Source organism: Mustela putorius, unplaced genomic scaffold (genome assembly GCF_011764305.1).
Source record: "Mustela putorius furo isolate JIRA1106 unplaced genomic scaffold, ASM1176430v1.1 tig00003853_pilon_pilon_pilon, whole genome shotgun sequence".
NCBI classification, from domain to species: domain Eukaryota; kingdom Metazoa; phylum Chordata; class Mammalia; order Carnivora; family Mustelidae; genus Mustela; species Mustela putorius.
Window position 1 is genome coordinate 20,178,438 of NW_025422005.1, and position 19,775 is coordinate 20,198,212.

The 19,775-nt window shown below is 55.3% G+C and overlaps 1 protein-coding gene across 6 annotated transcripts in view; it reads right to left on the bottom strand.

Annotated features, from left to right (window-relative positions):
* The window catches only part of AHDC1 (AT-hook DNA binding motif containing 1), a 64,017-nt gene that overhangs the window by 34,868 nt on the left and 9,374 nt on the right, over nt 1-19,775 (bottom strand). The window contains exon 1 of one of the 6 annotated variants that reach the window (XM_004741064.3): nt 1,939-6,032. The exons of the other annotated variants lie outside the window; for them this stretch is intronic. The gene's annotated coding sequence lies outside the window, so the exon portion shown is untranslated. Of the gene's footprint in view, nt 1-1,938; nt 6,033-19,775 lie in introns of those variants that run through there. 6 annotated transcript variants of the gene reach the window in all.

A 19,775-nucleotide genomic window follows, 5' to 3' on the forward strand; every position in this document is an offset into this window, starting at 1 on the left:
CTCGGTTCTGTGTGCTCCTATCTCCTAGGATACATCAGTCAACACAGTCTCAGAGCCTGTCAGAGCTGGAAGGGGCCTCAGGGAGTCACTAATCCAGCCTTCCCCGCTATGCAGGAGGAAACCAGGGCCCAGAGAAGGGAAGCAGCTGCCCAAAGTCACACAGCCCCATTGTGGCTTCCAGTCCCTTTCTCTTCTGCAGTCCCTCACTGAGAGCTCTCTAAGGGCTGGAGAGAAACTATAGGGATACAGGCAGCCCTGGAGGGCTTCCCTGAGGCAGAGGGAGGTGGGGCTGGATTCAATGGGAGAGAGTCTACAGTCTTAAAGGGGAGTTTCTGAGAACTGACCAGCCGTGCATTCAGAGGCAGGCATCTGGCAGCCCTGGAATCTGGGCCACAAAAATTTGCTCGAATCTAGACTATGCCAAATGATCTGATGGACACTCATATCCCTACCCAACTCCCTAGTCCAGGCTCCCCCTCGCGGCCCCCCCACCAAGCTGAGACCTAAACCAGCTGCCAAACCAAAGGTAAAGGAAGACTGATCTGTTCTCCATACCTGGCCTTCAAGGTACATTCTAAGGACTCGCTGCCTTTTATTATTTAAATAAATCTCTCTGCCAGGAAGCCTGGGATGCTCGGGAAAGAGGTGTCCTGCTAGGTAGCTTTTATATCAACTCCATTTTGCAGAAAAGCAAATCGAGTCTCATAGAGGTGGGGCAGTTTGCTCAAGTTCACACAGACAACAAATGGAGCCTTGAGTTCCTTCCAGTACATAAGGAAGGCCAATCCAACAGGAAACAGGGAGAACTGGGGGGGGGGGGCATAAAGGGGAGGGAAGAGTGGGAGTTGACACAGGCCCAGGCCCAGGCCCAGGCCCAGGCCCAGGCCCAACATCCTGGGCTGAGGGGGGAGCCAACAGGGATCTGAATTTGAATCTGGATATCTGGGCTCCACCCGCACCCCCTCTAGCAGAGGTGGAGTGAAAGGTCAGCACAGAGATGGGAGGGAGCAGAAAGAAGAATTCGATTTCAGCCTGCCTAGGCCATACCCTAGGGAGCCAGGCCAGGGGCTGCCTCAGCTTCCCCCAGCCCAGAGCTCTTTTCCAGGCCCCACCCCCACCCCTTAGGAACAGCAGGAGTATTGTGAGACCAGGCCCCCTCTGCTGGCCTCAGTTTCTCCATCTGTACTAAGAGCTCACCAAGCAGGAAGGACTTCTAAGGGCCCTTCCAGCTTTAACAGAGTTTAGTGACCTGTCCTAGTTTTCAGTTCCCAACACACATGCAGAGGTCTCTCCCCCAGTATGGAGCTAGCTGAACAACGTTAACTATGTGCTCAATGAATAAATGAACACAATGAAACCAACATCTTTCCATCCTCCTCTGCCTTATTGAGAGCCACTACTTACCTTGGGAAGCCAAATTTTGCAGGGCTGTTAGAGGGGAAGGGGATTCAAAGACTTAAGGGCTCTGAATGAGGCGGTGTGTTACACAGGTGCCATTTATTTCCTGTCCTCACTCTGTGCAGACACTATGGTAATTTGCTTTAAACATTGTGCAACTTTAAGCTCCATAACAAGGCCACAGCCTCCCTACTATTATCTAGTTTTTCAGATGAGCAAAGGGACTAAGGAGTGAAGGGACTAGCTCAAGGTCACACTGCCAGTTGCTCTAAGGCTTTTGTTGAACATGGTGAGGGTGTGATGGGCTGGGGCGAGAAATGGAAGCTGAACAGGGACCCTTGGCAAAGGGAGAGGTAGTCCACCCCAGGCGAGGGAGGTGCCGGAGTTGCCAAAAGGCTCAACAGTTTGCAGAGGCCAAATGGTACTGGAACTAGCAAAGTGTGGGAAAGCATCCCTTCCCCTCCCCCACAAAGGGCAAGGTAGATCTCCTTCCCTCCCCCTACTCACAGTGCCAAAAGTGAGCCCTCAGAGGTCACTTACCTACTCCCCTGGATCTCAGGGTTCCTCTAAAAGGAACCCCCCTCCCTCCCGGGAGCCCTTTCTGGACTTCAGGACCTGCAAGGTGCAGATCCGCCCCCAAAGAAGGCTGCCGCCAACGTCCAGAAAACGTCCAGGATTTTTCCGGCACGTCCGCCCCCCACCGGCTCCGCGGCTGCCGGGGGTGAGGACCGTTGGGGGGGGTTTGTTGAGAGAGGATGGCCTCGCCTCCCTCCTAGAAGCCCTGAGGCGCCTCTTGCTCAAGCAGGGAGGCTCTGGTCCGCAAGCCCTGCCGTTCTCGGGCCCGAACGGTCCGCCTCCGAGTTTTCCCGCCGCCGCCGCCGCCGCCGCCGCCTCTCAGGCTACCTGGCAGGCCTGCGCTGCCCCCTGATCCCTGCCACCCCCCCTCCTGATGAGGCCGCGGAGCTTCTGACTCCTGGAGGAGGTGACGGGCCGAGAGGGAAACCAGGCGGCTGGGGGAGGGGCGTTGCCTGCACCTGGCCCCTCTCCGCCGCCCAGGCCGGGAGGGGCGGGACTGGACCCCCGCCAGACCCGAAACGAGCGGCAGGGGGAGGGGAGGTGTGCAGCCCTCCACTCCCGCGGCCGGGGGGCGGGTAAGATCTCCCCCCACCACAGCCCTGGCCGCGGAGGCGCCCCCTAGGGTCGGGCTACGAGGCGCCCCTTCCCGAGCCGCGCGCTCAGCCCGCTCCCCCGGCCGGCCGCGCTCTCCAGCTGCAGGAAATTCCAGAAGCTCTCCATCATCCCGGCGCAGCGCGCAGTCCGGGCTGCCAAGGCTCCCCGAAGGAGAGCCACATGCCGGCCGGCCGCGCGGCCCGCCCTCGCCACCCCCCCACCCCAACCCGGCGAGACAGCCACGTCGGGCCGGGCGGGGGCCGGGTCGGCCGCCCCTTCCCGCGCCCCGGGCCCGGCGGAATGCGTGGCAGCCCCGGCCGGGGGCTATTTTGAGCGGGAGGGGAGCGGCCCAACCTCGGTGTTTTCGGCTTTTTCCTGGCCCCCGGCCCGCCCTCCGCCAGCCCGGGCCCTCGGCTGCCCGCGGAGTTGGCGGGGGGGGGGTGTGTGTGTCACGTGGCGGGGGGGAAGAGGAGGGCCGCCGCGATCCGGCTCGGGCTCCGGCCCGGGTCCAGGCCCGGGAGGCGCCCGGCGGCAGTCGGGACCTGCGCTCTCGGCCCGGGCGGAGCGGCGGGATTATTAATAGCGCGCTTGGCTCTGGCGGCGGCTGCGGGGCGCCGGCTACCTGTACGCCCCTCCTCGGACAAGCACTGACAGCCTGGGCACTCCCGCCCCAGCGACGGACTCAGGCCTCACTGGATAGCGCCACTGTGCCCCAGTGGCCAATCACCGGCCTCGATTTCCTTACCTGTAAATTGGGGATGTGCCACCTGGCTTTATATAGTAGTACCAAATAAGGATTTTGCTTGCTCTGTGCCTCTCTTTGGGCAAAACGCCTTCCCTTTTGGGAGCCTCCGTTTTTCCATTTATAAAATGAGGGGGTCCGAGAGAACTCTTTCCAGGGCAAGAATCCCTTACATCTGAATAATGCATTTTCACTTACAACCCGATTGAACTTGTCAATTACCAATAGTAATAGCCAACACTGAGCACTTGCCCTGCATTGGTTAACTCACTTGAAGATAAGGTTCCCATAAAGTAGGTAATATTCCCTTTTCCTGATGTAGAAACTGAGGCCCAGGAAGGTTAAGTGATCTACCAAAGAAAGGTCCAATGGAAGGGGCCAGAGTCAGATAAACTTAGGCTCCAGAGTCTGAGTTAACTACTGAACTACAGTGCCCTGAGACAAGCAGGACAAACCCTGTCCCTTCTTACAGTGGAGGAAACTGAGGCTTAGAGTGTCATTTGCCCAAAGTTACCTTTGGCCAGTTAGTGGCAGAGGTGAGCATCCAACACAGATCTTCCAATTCCTATCTAACACCCCATTGCAGCCCTCCGAATCTGCTCAGCTTCTGCCCTGGGGCAGCTAGCAGGGTTCCCAGGATGGAGTCTTAGAAATGAGCTCACAGGCACTATCCCCATGGCTGCAAAGCTATGTCCAGGGCCCTAGGAATCACCCTTTGTTCCCAAGGGACTGACCCAAGCTTCTGGGCCCAGAGGGGTCACCAATCCACCAAACTCTAGACTTAGCCTAGCCTTAGAGCCATGGAGGTGGAGGAGCTAGGGATGAAGGGAGATGGCATGGAGGGGTAACAGCCTGCGACAGAGCATGGAGTTGCTTCCTGCCCCCACTCAACCTCCAGCAAGGAAGCACAAAGGCTGGCAGGCCCCCCACTCCGCCCCGGAAACCTGGCAGTTTATTTCTGTCTCTGGGCCCCCTGTTTCCACAGAGCCAGTCCAGGAAGGCTGGCAGCAGCTGGCTTGGAGGGGTGGAGCTCCTGCTCCCTCAAGGGTCCAGCTGCTACCCTGCCCCACCCCCACCTGCCAGGCCAGACCAGACTCCAGATTCAGAGGTGACACTGGAATGAGGGAGGGAAAAGCTGGAGGCCACTTGGTCAGGACTAAAGGAGGGACCCCCCTCCAACTCCCAATCCAGCAAAAGATGCTCTCCCAGGGTGAGCCAGCCAACACCCAGTTCTGTATAACCTTATAAGAGTATAACCTCTGGTGCGTCCAACTCTATTTACTCCAGATCATTCTGGCTGATGATTCCTCTGGATCATGGTCCCAAAGAAAAGCCCATTTCTAAACCTGTGCTGCCCAATATGGTAGAAACTAACTATTGAGCACTGGGAACGTGGCTAATTGGAATTAAGATGTGCCATAAGCACAGAATATGCATCATGTTTTGAAGTCTGAAATATGAAAAAAAAAAAAGTAAAATATCTCAATACTTTAAATAATGATTATATGTATTAAAGTGATAATATTTTGGATATACTGGGTTGCTATATTATTAACATCAATTCACTTATTTCTTTTTACTTTATTTAATGTGGCCACTAGAAAATTTAGATTACATACATGGCTCCCATTACATTTCTATTGGACAGTGTTGTTCTAGATCCTATGGTACTCTGGCTTAGGGCCAAGACTTTGCCTGCTCTAGATCAGTATCTGTGTGGCTTTAGCTCACCCACTTCCCTATATTCAGACCACAACCATATGTGTTGGTCTAAATCTCACCACCCCACACCACTCCACCCCAGTCTTTTGTGAATCTAGGCTCCACCAGAGATTATGGCTTTGTTTGTTTTAAACCACTCTCTATTACTAATTTCTTGTTCATCAATTCCTAACCCCTAGATCCCAGCAAGACCGTGGATCTCTCTTCCATGTTAACCAGGCTGACAGTCTAACACCACAACCTTATTTGCTTAGATTGCTATCTAGTAAGATTGAAGATCAAGATACCCTTAGGAAGAATGGGGTTCTAGAGTAAGGGTTGGCAAACTATGGCCCGAGTGCCAAATCCAACCTGCTGTCTGTTTTATAATTCAAGTCTGATGGGAACACAGCCATACTCATCCATTTATGCATTGTCTATGACTGCTTTCAAAGTACAATAACAGAGCTCAGTACTCATGACTAAGACCCAGTGGTCTACAAAGCCTAAATTTTTTTTTCTTTTTTTTTTTACTGACTCTTTACAGAAGTTTTGCCAACCTCTTTTCTAAATGACCAACAAGTCCAACCCACCAGAAATCTAGATTCCAGCCTAAGACCATGATCTAGTCTAATCTAGATCCCTTCCTCCTTGGAGGATACTGCTGACCAGGGTCTAAACCAGAGCCTGACATGCACCACATGCTGTCTGGGTCCCAGATTCCACTCTGATCTCAGGAGATGGCCTGGGTTACTCTTTTCTGGGATGGAAAGGGTGTCTCCACTTCTGAAGTGCCCTACAGGGATCACAGCCCATTTGAGAATGGGGAGGGAGGGATGATTCCAGAGACAGCACAGGAGGCTGTGTCCAAGAGTTAGTAGTAAGCCCTCCTCTGCCAAGGGGGCAGAGCAGAATCTCACCTAGAAGACAGAGCAGGTCACTTAGCTGGGGGTCATGTGGGACAGATACCAATCCGCCAGCAGCTAGACAAGGGGGCTTTATTTTTTTTTTTTTAATATTTTATTTATTTATTTGACAGAGAGAAAGATCACAAATAGGCAGAGAGACAGACAGAGAGAGAGATGAGGAGAAGCAGGCTCCCTGCCGAGCAGAGAGCCCGATGCAGGACTCGATCCCAGGCCCCTGGGATCATGACCTGAGCCGAAGGCAGAGGCTTAACCCACTGAGCCACCCAGGCGCCCCGACAAGGGGGCTTTAAATGGAGTCTTCATCTCTAGCTCCACACCCCCAACCACCTGATGCTTATCACGTCAGGTCTGGATGGCACCACTACACACCCCTTTTCCACCATTCACCTCAGCTCTGCTTTTCCACAGCTTTCTCTGAAAGTCCTCTCACACCCACCCCTCCTTGCCACGTCCCCTTCTTCCAACCTAGAATCCCAGCCTTCGTTTTAGTAGTGAAAATCTTGGGCTCTCGCACTGACAGACCCAGGCTTCAACTCCAGCTTTGGCTTGGGGCAAGTCACTCTACCTCTCTAGGCTTCCTTAGTTTCCCCATCTGTAAAGCAGAATAATAATAACGGTACCTACCTACCTCACAGGGCTGTTGAATGGACTTAACAAGATCAGGATGTGTATCACTTTGCCCAGCCCCTGGCCTGGTATAAGCATTTAATGCTAATTGCTATTTTTATTACTCCCGATCATCTAGTTTGGTTCCATGGATGGACTTTGGCAGGTTTGTAAAACCTCACAGAATTTTGTTTTTGTATTTTTCTGAAGAGAAGACCCATTGTCTTCTCAAAATGGATCCTTAGCTCAAATGTTGAGGAGAAAAAGGGGTCTTCAGTTCAATCCAAATGGGGAAACAAGGACACACAGATGGAAAAGGACTAACCGAGGGCCCCTCAGAAAGTGTGAGGCAGAGCTCGGAAGGTTATTGGTCAGGGATTTGTCTCCCGGGCTCCTCTCCCACTAGTCCAAGCTGTCTCTCCGATCTGACCTTGCCATATCTCGCCCGCTCAGCTGTGACAGTCCCCCAGTGGGCTCCCCACCTCCAAAATGCCTCCACGGAGCCCCCTCCACCTCATGCCACATTCAGCTGCCTCAGTCTCCTTCTCAGGACACAATGTCCCTGCTCCCAAACCTGTAATGGCTCCCTACTGCTGCCAAGGCCCTTTGCCTGACACTCAAGAGCCTCCACAGCCCACCCTGGCCCCCACCAACCTCTTCCTCGCTGTGGCCTCTTATCTGGTCAGTGGAGCTGACTTCTTCCTCGCCTCTCTCCCCCTCCCCACGGTCCCCATACCACCCACATGCTCACTCCGTTCTGGATGGCTTCTGCCCCTTTGCTCAATCACACAGTGTCTCAGGCCCAGCCGGCTGCCCCCGCTCTGCCCTCAGGGTTGCCCCTGGGTCCAGCCACGCTCTGAACTCACCCTGATCAGGCCATGCCGGGGTATGCTGACCGCAGCTCTGGCTCCGGGAAGCAGGCCTCTCTGCTGCTATAGCCTCCCCTTCTCCCGTTAGGCCTTCTGTCCTCTAGACTTTTGGGAATAACACTCCCTTGTTGCTGGGAGTCCTAGGGAGTCAGCACTGTCCTCGGAGTTATGACTCCTGAGTCTGATTCCCCTCTTTGAGCCTCAACACCCTCATCTATAAAATGGGGACAGCAATATCTACATCTTGAGTGATTCTCATGAAGGAAAAATGCCTTATAGACTGGAAGGTACTTTTTCTATTAAAACCTGCTGCACGATGGGGCGCCTGGTTGGCTCAGTGGGTTAAAGCCTCTGCCTTTGGCTGGGGTCGTGATCCCAGGGTCCTGGGATCAAGCCCCAAGCTGGGCTCTCTGCTCAGCAGGGAGCCTGCTTCCTCCTCTCTCTGCCTGCCTCTCTGCCTACTTGTGATCTCTGTCAAATAAATAAATAATATCTTTAAAAAACAAAACAAAAACCTGCTGCATGAATAATACTACCAATAACCTCCATTTATGAGTTTACTTAAAACTGCAATCACCCTGCAACTCTGGCCCTCCCCAAGCCCTTTCCCAGTTTCATTTTTCTCTGTGACACTTAGCAACATCTCACACACCATGCATTTTACTTCTTTCTGGGTTAACCGTTTCACCCTCTAAATGTCAGCTCCTTGAGGGCAGGGATACTACCTTGTTCTCTGTTTACTCTTCTTTGTTCTCTGCTGTGTGCCCTAGAAAAGTCCCCGACACTAAGTGTGCACTTGGTAGTTGAGGAATGAATGAATGAGCGAATGAATGAATGGAGAACTCCCTGCGTGCCAGGCACTGTGCTAACCACTTCTCATGGGTCTTTCCATCTTAGATGGGTACTTTCATGAGTCCTCATTCTGAAAAATGAGACCTCAAGTGACTTGCTCTGATCACATGGTAGGAAGCAGCCTGGCTAGGACTGGACTCCAGAGCCTGCCCTCTAGATCACTCTGCTCTATTTCCTGTTCAGATGGGGGCTTATTTCTACTTCTATATTAGCTAAGCTTCTTGAATCTGTCACCCTCCCCATTTCCTTGGGGTTCCACTCTCCCTCTGCCCCTGAGGCCACCAGTCCTCCCAACCCTTATTCTGACCTCTCTTAACCATTTCCTCCACTTCTTAGCCCTAAGCCAAGCTGCTCGTTCTCACCTCAGGACCTTTGCTGATAACAGTGTGCTCCACCTGGACTGAGGGGCTCCCCACCTCTGTCCACTGTGCTCATTTCTCGAGATCTACATCTTCCGGTCTTGACTTGCTCCCTTCCCTGAGCTCATACCTTTTTTATTGCTGGGAAAAACCACTGGGGGAGCAAACGCTGACTTGGTCCATTCCCTCACTCCTTCCTGAATTTGGAGGCCTCGCTCACTTCTGTCTCCCTCCTGGTGAGGTCTCTCCCTCCTTCTTCTGCTAGATCACTGCCCCCACTCCACACCATCTCTTAAGCAGGTTTACAGCTTTGTAATTAAGAGCTTGGCTTCTGAGTCTCTCAGTTTCCAGCCCTAGCCCTTTCTAGCTGTGTTCCTCTGGGCAGGTCTGTATGCCTCTTTGAACCTGTTTCCTATCTGCAAAATGGGGACAATACAAGTACCTGCCTTAGGAGCTAATGTGCCTGGCATATAGTAAGCGCTCAATAATAAATCAGCCTGTTGTTACTTCTACAGCATTCTACTGTGTCGCTCATCCCCTCTAAAAGCCTCAGCCTCCTCTCTGAACAAGCCACCCTTAATGTAATGAGGATACTAGTAAGACTGCTAACATGTACTGACCACTTATTATTTGCTATGAGTAGCAATATGCTTGCCACCTAGCGGGTGCTCACTATTGCTTACTGAATAAATGAATTAACTAGTTTAATACTCACAACAGCCAACAGGGGGGGGCCACTATTATAATACCCATTTTACAGACAAGGAAATCAAGGTCCAGACAGTGTAAGCGACTCAGCATCTCTGGGATTTAAACCCAAGTGGCCTGACTCCAAAGGTGAGATGCTCATGGCCTTCCTCACCCTCACTGTTCCTGTCCTGATCTGCTCCAAGGGCAGACCTGGGACAGGGTGGAGCGGCGGGGAGAGGCCCTTTCCTTCTCCAGAGGTGGGACCTGAGCATCTAGATGGGATGTTCACTGAGCCCCCGCTCCTGAGCTCAAACCCTTCACACTTCATCTCATGTGAGCCTCATCAAATCCTAGAGTCAGTGCCATGCTTACTTCCCCTGGACAAACAGGGTAACCGAGGCTCAGAAAGGAGTCGAGTAACTAAGGTTACATGGGGATCCAAAGCTCAAAACTCTTTTCTTCTGCATCACATTTTGTGATGTTTTTCTCCTGTTGTCTTATACAACTGCTGGTAACTGTTCAGACACACCTCCCTTGTCTTTCCAGTCGGGAGACAAGCTCTCTGAGGGCGCCATCTGAGGTCCACCTTCACTGCCCTCCCCCCACCCCAGCCCGCACAGCAGCAGGTGATCCAGGCCCCAAGGAAGGTTTTCCAGTAGCTGATCTGCACCTCCTAGCTAAGCCCACCCTCACGCTCTAACTGCTTCCTCCCATGGAACAGGTCTTAGCAGATTTGGGGTTGGTGAGAGTGGGGCCACATCTCCCTTTCAACTTAGGCTCCAGGCTCCCCCAAGATTCCACATCTCTGGGGAATTCAGGGCTCCTATTTCCCACCTACAGCATGAAGAGGGTAGGATATGTGGTAGCTCAGAACAAGGACTCTGGATCTCTGTGTTCCAAGTTCAAAGGCTGTCCCAAGGTACGAGCTGTGGGACCTTGGGCAAGTTACTTAACCTTTCTAAGCCTCGGTTTTCTGATATGCAAGATGAAGATGATAATGACAGGGCTACTAGCTGATTAAATGAGCATCTATTTCTAAAGCTAGAAAAGTGCCTGGAATATGATAAATGGATTCCACCTAGCCACGAAAGGATCCCCCTGGTAGGGTACAGTGAGAGTGACAAAGCAAACCTCAGATCCAAACAGAAAACTGAAGACACACAGGAAAATGGAAGCCGGACCTCATACCTCAGGAAGCCCCTTGTGGCAAGGACCCATTCCTCCTCTCCCCACAGTGTCCAAAGTTAGAGGACACCAGTTACCGGTCCTAATACCCCTACCCTAATCCCAAGCCACTTCCCATCCCCTCCCTCCAACTGTTAACTTTCTCTGCAGCCAGATAGATGACAGCCAGAATCCAGGCCCTGCCACTCTTAGTTGCTGTGTGACCTTGGGTAAATCACTTAGCCTTTCTGAACCTCACTTCCTCATCTCTATAGGGGATCATCCTCCTTTAGAGAGTCCATTCTAGAGATTAACCAATAATTGAAAACGTGCCAAGGATGTGTTCACAGATGGACGGACATGCCAGCATCCTACAGGCCTGACCACACAGATGGGTATGCTGTTGTGGGCACTGGAGTGGGCGAGGGGGCTGCCATTAAAGCAGATCCCCTCTTTGAAAGTTTCCCCAACCAGCCCTTAAGTATAGCACGGGTTGCAAGCCAAGCTCCCTATCCTTTAAACCACCACCCTATGACATTAAAATCTATTTGTTGGGGAGGTGGGGGAGGGAGGCAGGGGCCTTGTGCCAGGCCTCTCTTCACCAAGTTACTGCACAGGGAGCCCTGGAGCCATACTGGGGAGAGGGGAGGGAGGAGTAGGAGGGACCACAAGTGAGGGAGGGTGGGGAGGGCCCTTTGGAGGAGAGCCAGGGAGAGTGGAGAAGACCATTGGGTTGAGAAGGGCAAAGGGGAACAGGGACATGCCCCCAGGGCTCTCCCTCTCCCCCAAGACTAACTCAGCAGTTACCTGGCCTGGCCTTCTACCCCTCCGAAAAGGAAGAGGAGCCAGAGGCAGCAAGTTAGGATAGACGATTACCCGCCGTTAATTAATTAAAATAAACAGAAAATTAAATACAGCAAAATTAAAATAGCACAGGAAATTAATTCTCTACCAGCCCCACCTCACAGGTAAGATGCTTAAAGGGCCCCTTGCAGCTAGGATCCAGGGCAGCTGTGGGGGCGGGGGGGGGGTTGGTCAACAGAACATGCCTTATACCACAACTTCTGGTGACCCCAGGTATCAATGGTGGAACGCACAGGCATTTACGTGCCTCCACCAGCCTGAGAAGGGCCTCCTGGCTCCTCAACCCCAGGGGATTCCAAGCCCTAGGCCACATTCCTGAATTCCAGCCCTGCTCCTCCCTTAGTGGGCAGGAAGGGTCCTGACACCCCTTGGGCCAGGGCCTGGGCATTGTGCCCTCCTGGGCATATGGCCCACATCTACCACTGCGTGGGTCAGGGCAGAAGGGAAGAGGGACCTTGGCCTTCTCTTCTAGGTTACCTCTGGGACTTGGAGTCAGACCCTGGCAAAAATGCCCCTCTTTTCATGCTAAGCTCCTGGGTCTCTTGCTCAGAAGACCTCAAATCTGTCTCTGGGGAACCCCTCAATTTGCTCCTTTCTTTTGCTCCAAATGCTCAGGAAAAAAGCACTGCTGGGGCCCAGAATCCCAGGCCAGAAGATGTCCTGCAAAGATGGCTAGACCAACCCTTGGGATGTCATACCAGGATCTCCTCCTGTATAGCACTGATCACCTGATCACATAGATGGGGACACTGAGACCAAAGAGGGCAAGGCATTTGTCTGAGCAACAGCTTAGCAGCAGCGCCTGGAGGGAGTCTCTCATGGGCCCATTCCACGTCACCACCACAGATCCACCCCATGCTGACCACCCCAGCCTGGCCGCCAAGGCCCCTCCTCTATGATTCTACCCCAAGACTCCCCAATCTTGTGTCTCCCACAGGGGCCAGATTAGACTCCTTGGTTTGCCCTCGGGCTGTTGTCCACACGGTCCCGAAGCTCTCCCTCCACCTCCACCTGCCCAAGTTCAACCAGCCTCTTCACGGTCTGGCTCAATGCCAGAGCCACCATGAGCCACCCAGACCCTGCCATGTGCTGCCTCGTCCTTCTTTAATCTTCCAGGGTGCTTTGCCTTCCCCTCCATGCTCAGCTCTCTCCTGTCTCCTGTGGTTCTCGGGTGTGTGAAGTGCCCAGAGTCACAGACCACACCTCTGTGCCCCCGCACAGTACTAGCATGCAGTAGGTGCTCACGAAATCACCTCTTCATTCGATGTCCCCCATGTCCCATGGATACTGACAATAGTGGTTCTCACCGACTGGGCATTTACTACCCAGGAGCCCGGCTCCTGTTCTGTCCCATCCTCAGCTGATGGGCCTAACTTAGAGGCTGTGGGACCTTCCCAAGGTCACAGCTCAGGAATTGGGACACCACCGGTCCTTGCTCCTAAATGAGTCTCTCTTTTCCCATCCCATTTGCCTCCTCTAGATCAGACCAGCATCATCTCCTATCTGGACTCCTCAAGCCTCTCAACTAGCCTCCCTGCCTCCCATCTCTCCCCACCTTGTCTTGGCTCTAAAGTCTTCCCATGAGTCCCTGTGGCCCACTAGATGAGATCCAAACCTGTGAGCAAGGCATCTGAAGTCTGGGACACCCGGCTTCTGCTCTCTATGCATCTTCTCCTCTAGTCTCAACACTGCCCCTGTGCTCCTGCCATACCGTACCTTGATTTACTTCCAGGCTTTGCATATGATGTTCCCTCTGTCTGGAACACTTTGCCCCTACTTCTCCTGTGAATTCCTACACATCCCTCAACATACAAGACCAAGGGTTACCTTAAAAATCTCATCAGGTGAGATAAGCAACAAACAAACCAGTCACAAAATTGAGAACTCTATGCGGGAAGGACCTGTGTCCCCTGGGTCCCCAGTGCTTAACCAATAATCAGGGCCCAATCAGCACCGTTGATTGAATGCTCCGTGTATATTTGTTGGCTAAAGAGAGCAATGACAGAAGAACACAAGGCCGCAGTGTCCGGGGCTGGAGGTGGAGGAGAAGGGACCGAGGCCAGAAAGGCCAAGGACGTGGTGGAGAACAGTGACAAATGCTGTCAGGGGCTGTTCTGCGGCAGAGCTACACTCTTGGCAGAGGGAGTGTTTGTGAGAGACAGAGGAAGGAAAGCGATGGTGTGAGGGAGGCTCTGAAAGTGTGTGTGCGCGCGCACGCATGTGAGAAAGTGGTGAGGATGTGTGTCGGGGAGTGTGTGTGTGCTGCATTTGTGAATGAGTCTGTGAGGGAGAAGGTGAGGATGTAAAGGAGTGCCCGTATATGGGCTTGGGGGGGTCCATGGAGAAGAAGGCGAGGGCACACAGGAAGGAGAGAGCCCGCATGTTGGATTGGTGGGTCTGAGTGAGAACAGGTGAGGGTGTGTGTCGTGAGGGTTGTGGGTGTAGGTGCTCAAGGCGGTGCATGTGTGCTCGGGGTGGGGGGCGGGGAGTGGCTGAGAGAGACAACCAGAAAGAAGGGGACTACTGGGGGGCGGTGCGAGTGAGAAACGCTGTGTGGGCAGGGGGGTGCGGCGCTAAGCCTGTGCAGGGGGAGACGGCGGGCCTGTATGTGTCCGACAGGCAGGGCAGGGTAGAGATGTTGGAGCTCCACTGAGGGTGTGGCTGCCGTGGCCTCGACCACGGGCCCTGTGCCAGAGTTGGGGGGGCTGGCCCTGGGCCCAGGGTGGGGGGCTCCGACTGAGAGATTCCTCAGAGTTCTCCCTGGAGCCACAGGCGCCAGATTACCATGTCCCCGGGCAAGGAGGTCGAGGAGGCCCAGATGTGCGTGCTCCTTACATCTGTCCACAGCTAAACCTCTGGGCATTTATTTGTCTTTGTCTGTGTCCGGGTGTGCACGCCTGTGCCTGTGTGTGCACCGCCGGCTGTGTGTCTGTGCCTGTCTTTGTCTCTGTATGTATCTGGGCCTTTGTCTCAGTGTGTGTGGCTGTTGGTCTGTGCCTGTCCGCATGACTGTGTCTGGGTTTGTGTGTGTCTAAGTTTATCTGTGTCTACAGGGCACTGGGCGTTCTTGGCCTGTGCCTGTCCCTGTCCCGGTAGGGCTGCAAGCATCCCCCTGGGCGGCCTGTTTGGAGCCGTGGGTCTGTGTGGCCTCGGTGTGAGGGAATGTTGTGCTTCTGAGGCTGTGGGTCTAGAGCTAAGTGTGAGTGTCTGCTTGTGTCTCTGTGTGTGAGACTCTGCTGTGTGTTGTATTATGGAAATGTTTATCTGTGCCTGTGGGATGTGCGTTAGTAAGACCAAGGATATGTGTGTCTGTGTGTGTGTGTGTGTGTGTTGGGTGTGAGGGTGTGAGGGGTTTGTCACAGACTGGTGAGCAAGTTAATCTCAGACTCCGTGACACGTGGAATAAAATCACGCTCCCATAATGGGATCATTCGTCTTCCTGTCCAAGGAGAGAACCAACTCTTCACCCTCCGCCCTGGGGGAGCCAGTGGGGCCAGGGCCAGGCTCGGCCCCCATCCAGGCCCCCTCTGGCTTTGGCACCCCACCCCCACCTCTTCTCAGCCGCACCAGGCCCATTCTGCCTCCGGAGTGCCCTGGTGCCCACTGCGGGCTGGGCTGGGCTGGGCTCCAGGACATGTGACGGAGAGCCTTAGAGGCCTGTCCTGGGCCCCCCAGCCCCACCCACTACCAAGGAGAGCCCAGCCCCAGATGGGAGGGGGGAAATGCAGGAAGGAGTCTTTGGGCCCCTCCTCCTCCCGGAGGGGAGGGATGAGCTGCAGGCCCGGCCCGGGATTTTCCATCTCTCAGCAACAAGATTCCTAGTGAGCAGGCTGCGGGGTTTGGCAGGACGCCTGCTGGAGACCCGCCCTCACCCGCCAGGACGCCTGGGTCCCCAGGGCCAGGCAGCAGTGGGTTCCCTGGGGAGCCAAGAAGGCCCCAGAACTTCAGTTTAATGCTGCCCAGGCCTGTGGGAAAGCCGACACTTCCAGCCACCCCCCAACCAAGATGGCTCTCCAAGCTCCTAGGCAAACCAACCCCCTTAACCTACCCCCCCACCTTGGGCCTCCCCCTAGCCAAAGCCTTTGCTTCAGAAAACCATCACAGGCCAGCTACCCGGCACCACCCACTTCCCACCTGAACCTCAGCACACGCCCAGACTGGATTCTAGACCTCACCTCTGGGTTTGAGGGCTCCCAAGGCCAGGGCTGTGCTTCTCATCTCAGACTGGGGCTTCTGAGGACAGGGCCTTGTGTCCTGCAGCTGCAAAATCCCTCTTGGTTTTAATGTTCCTTCCTGATTGAGCGGACAGGCACCAAGAGAGGATTTAAAACTCAAGACTAGGGAAACTGAGGCATTGAAGCCTTCTGCCCTACCTGCCACTATGAATCTGAAGCCAAATCCAGTAGCCTGGACACGCAAGGTCTTAATCCTGCCCAATCCTGCAACTCTTTCTTCCCTGTCAGAGGTACCTACGACTCCAGGAAGGGCTGCACATCAGTTGGAGGGTAAAGGGTATGGGAAGGAGGAGTCCCTCAAGCCCCAGTCTTGGATGCACAGCTGGAGAGCAGGTTTGGTAAGAGATTAAGGTCGAGGAGGAGGAGAACTGAGTTGCTCCAAGATTTATGAGCCTAATTCTTCTCTCTTAAATTCCCCTCCAAGCCCCCAGCCCCAGCCTGGTCCCTCCAGGGTCATGCTGTGGCCCCAGGCCAATGTCAGGGTCCTAATCCATCCATCAGGTGTTGCCAGGGAGTTTCCACCCCAATGGGTTCCAAAGGGAGGGGATCAACTGACACTGTGGACCCAGACTGATGGGGAGGGGGCATGGCCCTAAAGACGCAGCCAACGGCCCCCTACAACCCTTCTAGGAGCTGGGGGCTCACAATCTCCAGGGCAGAAGCTAAGGCTGGTGGGTGGGGCCCAGGAGGAGGCCTTCTCCCCACCAAGCACCACACCCTGCCCTGCCCTCTCAAGCGGCAGGGAGACCTGGGATCCCACGCGGCCCTCTAGCGCACCTAGTGTGTGACCTTGGGCGGTTGCTGCTCCTCTCCAGGCCTTGGTCTCCCCATCGCCCAGGGCAGGAAATGGCTCATATATCCCAGGTGTCCCCTCTTCAGCTCAGCTCTCTCAGCATTTAGCCCTGCCCTCTCTCCAGTCCAGAATCTGGGCCACATGGGGTGACACTGAGGCAGGTAGGTACCTGGCAGAGCCCTCCAAAGCCTCCCAAGACAGACCTGATGATCTTATGGTGAGTACCCCTCCATCACACATCTGTTTTCCAGAAGTGCAAAACTGACGCCCTGAAAGAGGGTCTGAGTCTGGACTAAAACCTGAGTTTTCTTGGTGGGGTGGTTAAGGGCATGTTCTGGGGACAGACAGAAAGACCGGAATTAAAATTCCAGCTGTAACAGAAACTGTGTTAAAAGTCCCTTGCCTTCTCTCAGCCTCAGTTTGTGCATCTGTAGAATGGGTAATGGGGCCTCCCTCCTGTAACTGGTCGAGCTGAAAAGAGAACAGGCACCTAGGGTTTGGTGCGGGAGAGGAAATGCTTGAACGATGGTAGCTTTCCTGTCATGGTAGCACTAACACGAACCCAAGCAGCCTCAAGGGAGGTGAGGAGGGGTCCCAACCTGGCTGGAGAATGAGCCATCCTCCAGCCAGATTGGGACCCCCAGGGCCTCAGCTCAGGAGGGCCAGCCAAATTCCTTGAAGCCCCCAGCTGTCTCCCCTATTTGTTAAAGGCCTCTCATTAGTGAGCTTGGGCACCTGCCCCTCCACACGTAATAAGCCTCATTAGTATCTTAGCCCCAAGCTCTGCGCCCAGAGTCTATGTGTGTGCACACGCATGAGGGCGGGGGGCTCCAACAGGCCACCAGCCAGGAGACGGCATCCTCGCCAACCACACCCCCTGCCTGTCATCAGCAGGGCCCGTCACCACCCAGCTTGTCACCTGCCTGCCTCGCACCCGCACCACCTGTCACCCACCCAGCTCGTCACCCACCCAGCCCATCACCTGCACCACCTGTCACCCACCCGGCCTGTCACCGAAGCCGCCTGACAGGCATCTGGGTGGGGGACAGGAGATGGAGAGAAGACCACAGGGGTGTGGAGCTGGGGGCCCCAGAGACCCTGTAGGACCCCCACTTCAGCTCGGCATCCTGCAGCATCGCCATGGCAACCTCTCAGCCGCAACCACTTTCCCAAACATCCCCCGCCCACCCCCCCCCCAGGCCCTGCTCTTAGCTGAGCTGAGGCTGAGAAGAGCCTGAGTGACAGCAGAATGGGGCGGGAAGGAGGGGTTCATCAGCTGGCTGGCCTTGGCCATCCTTCCCTCTCTGGCCTCGGTGACTCCATCTGCAAAATGGAGGAGGCAGAATGGGTGAGGCCCCACTAGAGCAGGCCTGCCCTTCCCAGCCTGGATTGGCTGAGCAAGCTACCAGCTAACCTGTGAGGGCTGGGGGTGGGACAAAAGGACAGGGCTTTCTGGGTTCTTCCACATTCCTTGCCCCCCCCGCCCCCCGGCCCCACAACCCCAGCCCAGAGAGGCTGGGCCTCTGGCCCAAACTCACACAGCGGAAGAGGAGGAGCAGGCTGGAAGGGAGAGGGGCTCTGCCACAGGCCGGCCAGCTGGAGACATCACACTGGGTGACCCAAGGTGACCGGGGGCTGAGCTGGCCCCCACCTCTGAGCTGCATTATTTATAATACCCGGAGCTTGGAGCTGAGCAACAGCTGCAGCACTGCCCCTCCAGGGGGCACATGCCACAGCGGAATGGAGGAGACAAGGTGCCTCCTCCGGGAAGGCCCCCAGGGTCCTTGGCGCCCTCCGCAGCTGGCTAGGGCAGGGGCTGAGGTGGGAACGGGGCTACTGCTCCATCCTTCCCCTCCCTGGCCCCTCTCCCCTCCACTCCTCCAGGCAGGCGGCGATAGGATTACTTCTGCATGACTGCCCGCTCCACGGGGTTCCAGAGACCCTCCTGCCTGCAGCAATCTTTAAAATTCCTCCAGCCCAACCTCGCTCCCTTTCTCCCTGCAGTGAATGCTCCAGCATCTACCGCAGTGTGCCCGCCACTGCCACCACCAAGCGGGCTGGGGGCCAGGTCCCTTGCACCTGTGGGCAAAGGCGGACTGGTCCTCAGAGTGTATGTAGCCCGGTGACCCTCTGGTCACCCTCGGAACCCTGAGAGCTCAGGCCCTGGCCCCTCTGGCTCCCAGGGCTGGTCTAGCCCCACAAAGCACGGCTCAAACTGGGGTTAGGCATCACAGTGGCACCAAGGTGGAGGGGCACAGATGTGCGAACACACCTGCTGGGTCTTGGTATGCCAGCCCGTGTCCTTTGCTGCTGGAACCGAGAGGCCCCCTCTCTGCTCCCACCTCTCCCACCTGCTCCCACCTCTCCGCTCTGACCCCCGCTCTGCCTCACCGATCTCGGCTACCCCTGGGGTGGGCAGACAGCTGGGCCGGGCCAGAGTCTGTGGCTCCCCAGGGCAAAGAAACAGGCAGGAGATCGATCCACTGAATTTTTTAAGGCTCTAATGGAGCCGGCATCCCAGGACTTGGGGCCTGGGACACAGGCGGTATCTTGGGGACCCCTCCCTCAGTAATGCAGTGGCTTCCTCTTTCAGATCTTGGGGGTTGGGGGAAACTTTCTCCGAGCCTTCTCCCAGCAAGAAAAGGCATGAGGGGCCCCTGGGAAAGAGATGGGATGTGGGGGGCTGCAAGCAATACCCAGAGCCCCCCCCATCTTCCCAGCCCTAATGCAGGCAGAAGCAGCTCAGCCTCTAAATCACTCCCCTCACGCTGCCCTCTGAGGCGGATTCTGTGCATCTGTAATTAGGGGGTGGAACAGATGGTGGAGATTCCGTTTAAAATCATGCATCTAGTAAAGTAACCTTCACTGTCGGAACTGACTCCCAGGGAGACCAAGTCCCGAAGCCCAGATTGGGGGGGGGGGGCATGTCAAGCCAACATCTCACCCATCTCTCTCCCTGAAGCCCCAGGCCCAATGTCCCTCTCAGGTAAGCCCGGGTGGGGGTGGGGGGGCAGGCTGGCAAGCACCTGAGAATGTGCAGGCCGGGGTAAATCCCCCTACACACACCCCCAGCATACATGCCAGAGCCGGGGCAGGGTTGGGTACTCCGAGTTCTTGGCTGAGAGACCAGGGTGACCAGGTGCCAGGAGCCCCCAAAAGAGGCCCCAAACCCCCAAAGCCCAGGCCAGGATGCCCAGAGCACAGGGTCTTGGGTGGGGCAGCTCTGAACCAGATGCACAGCCTCACTGTCCAGGAATGAAAGGCCTGGGGCAGGGGGGGGGGCAGAGATGCCTCCCCAGGCAGAGGAGGCTCTGGGAAGTGGGGGAGGACTGGACAGCAGAGAGGGAGAGACAGCTACAAGAGCAAGCAAGTGTGTGTGCAGGGCTGGCTGAGGCTGTCTGGG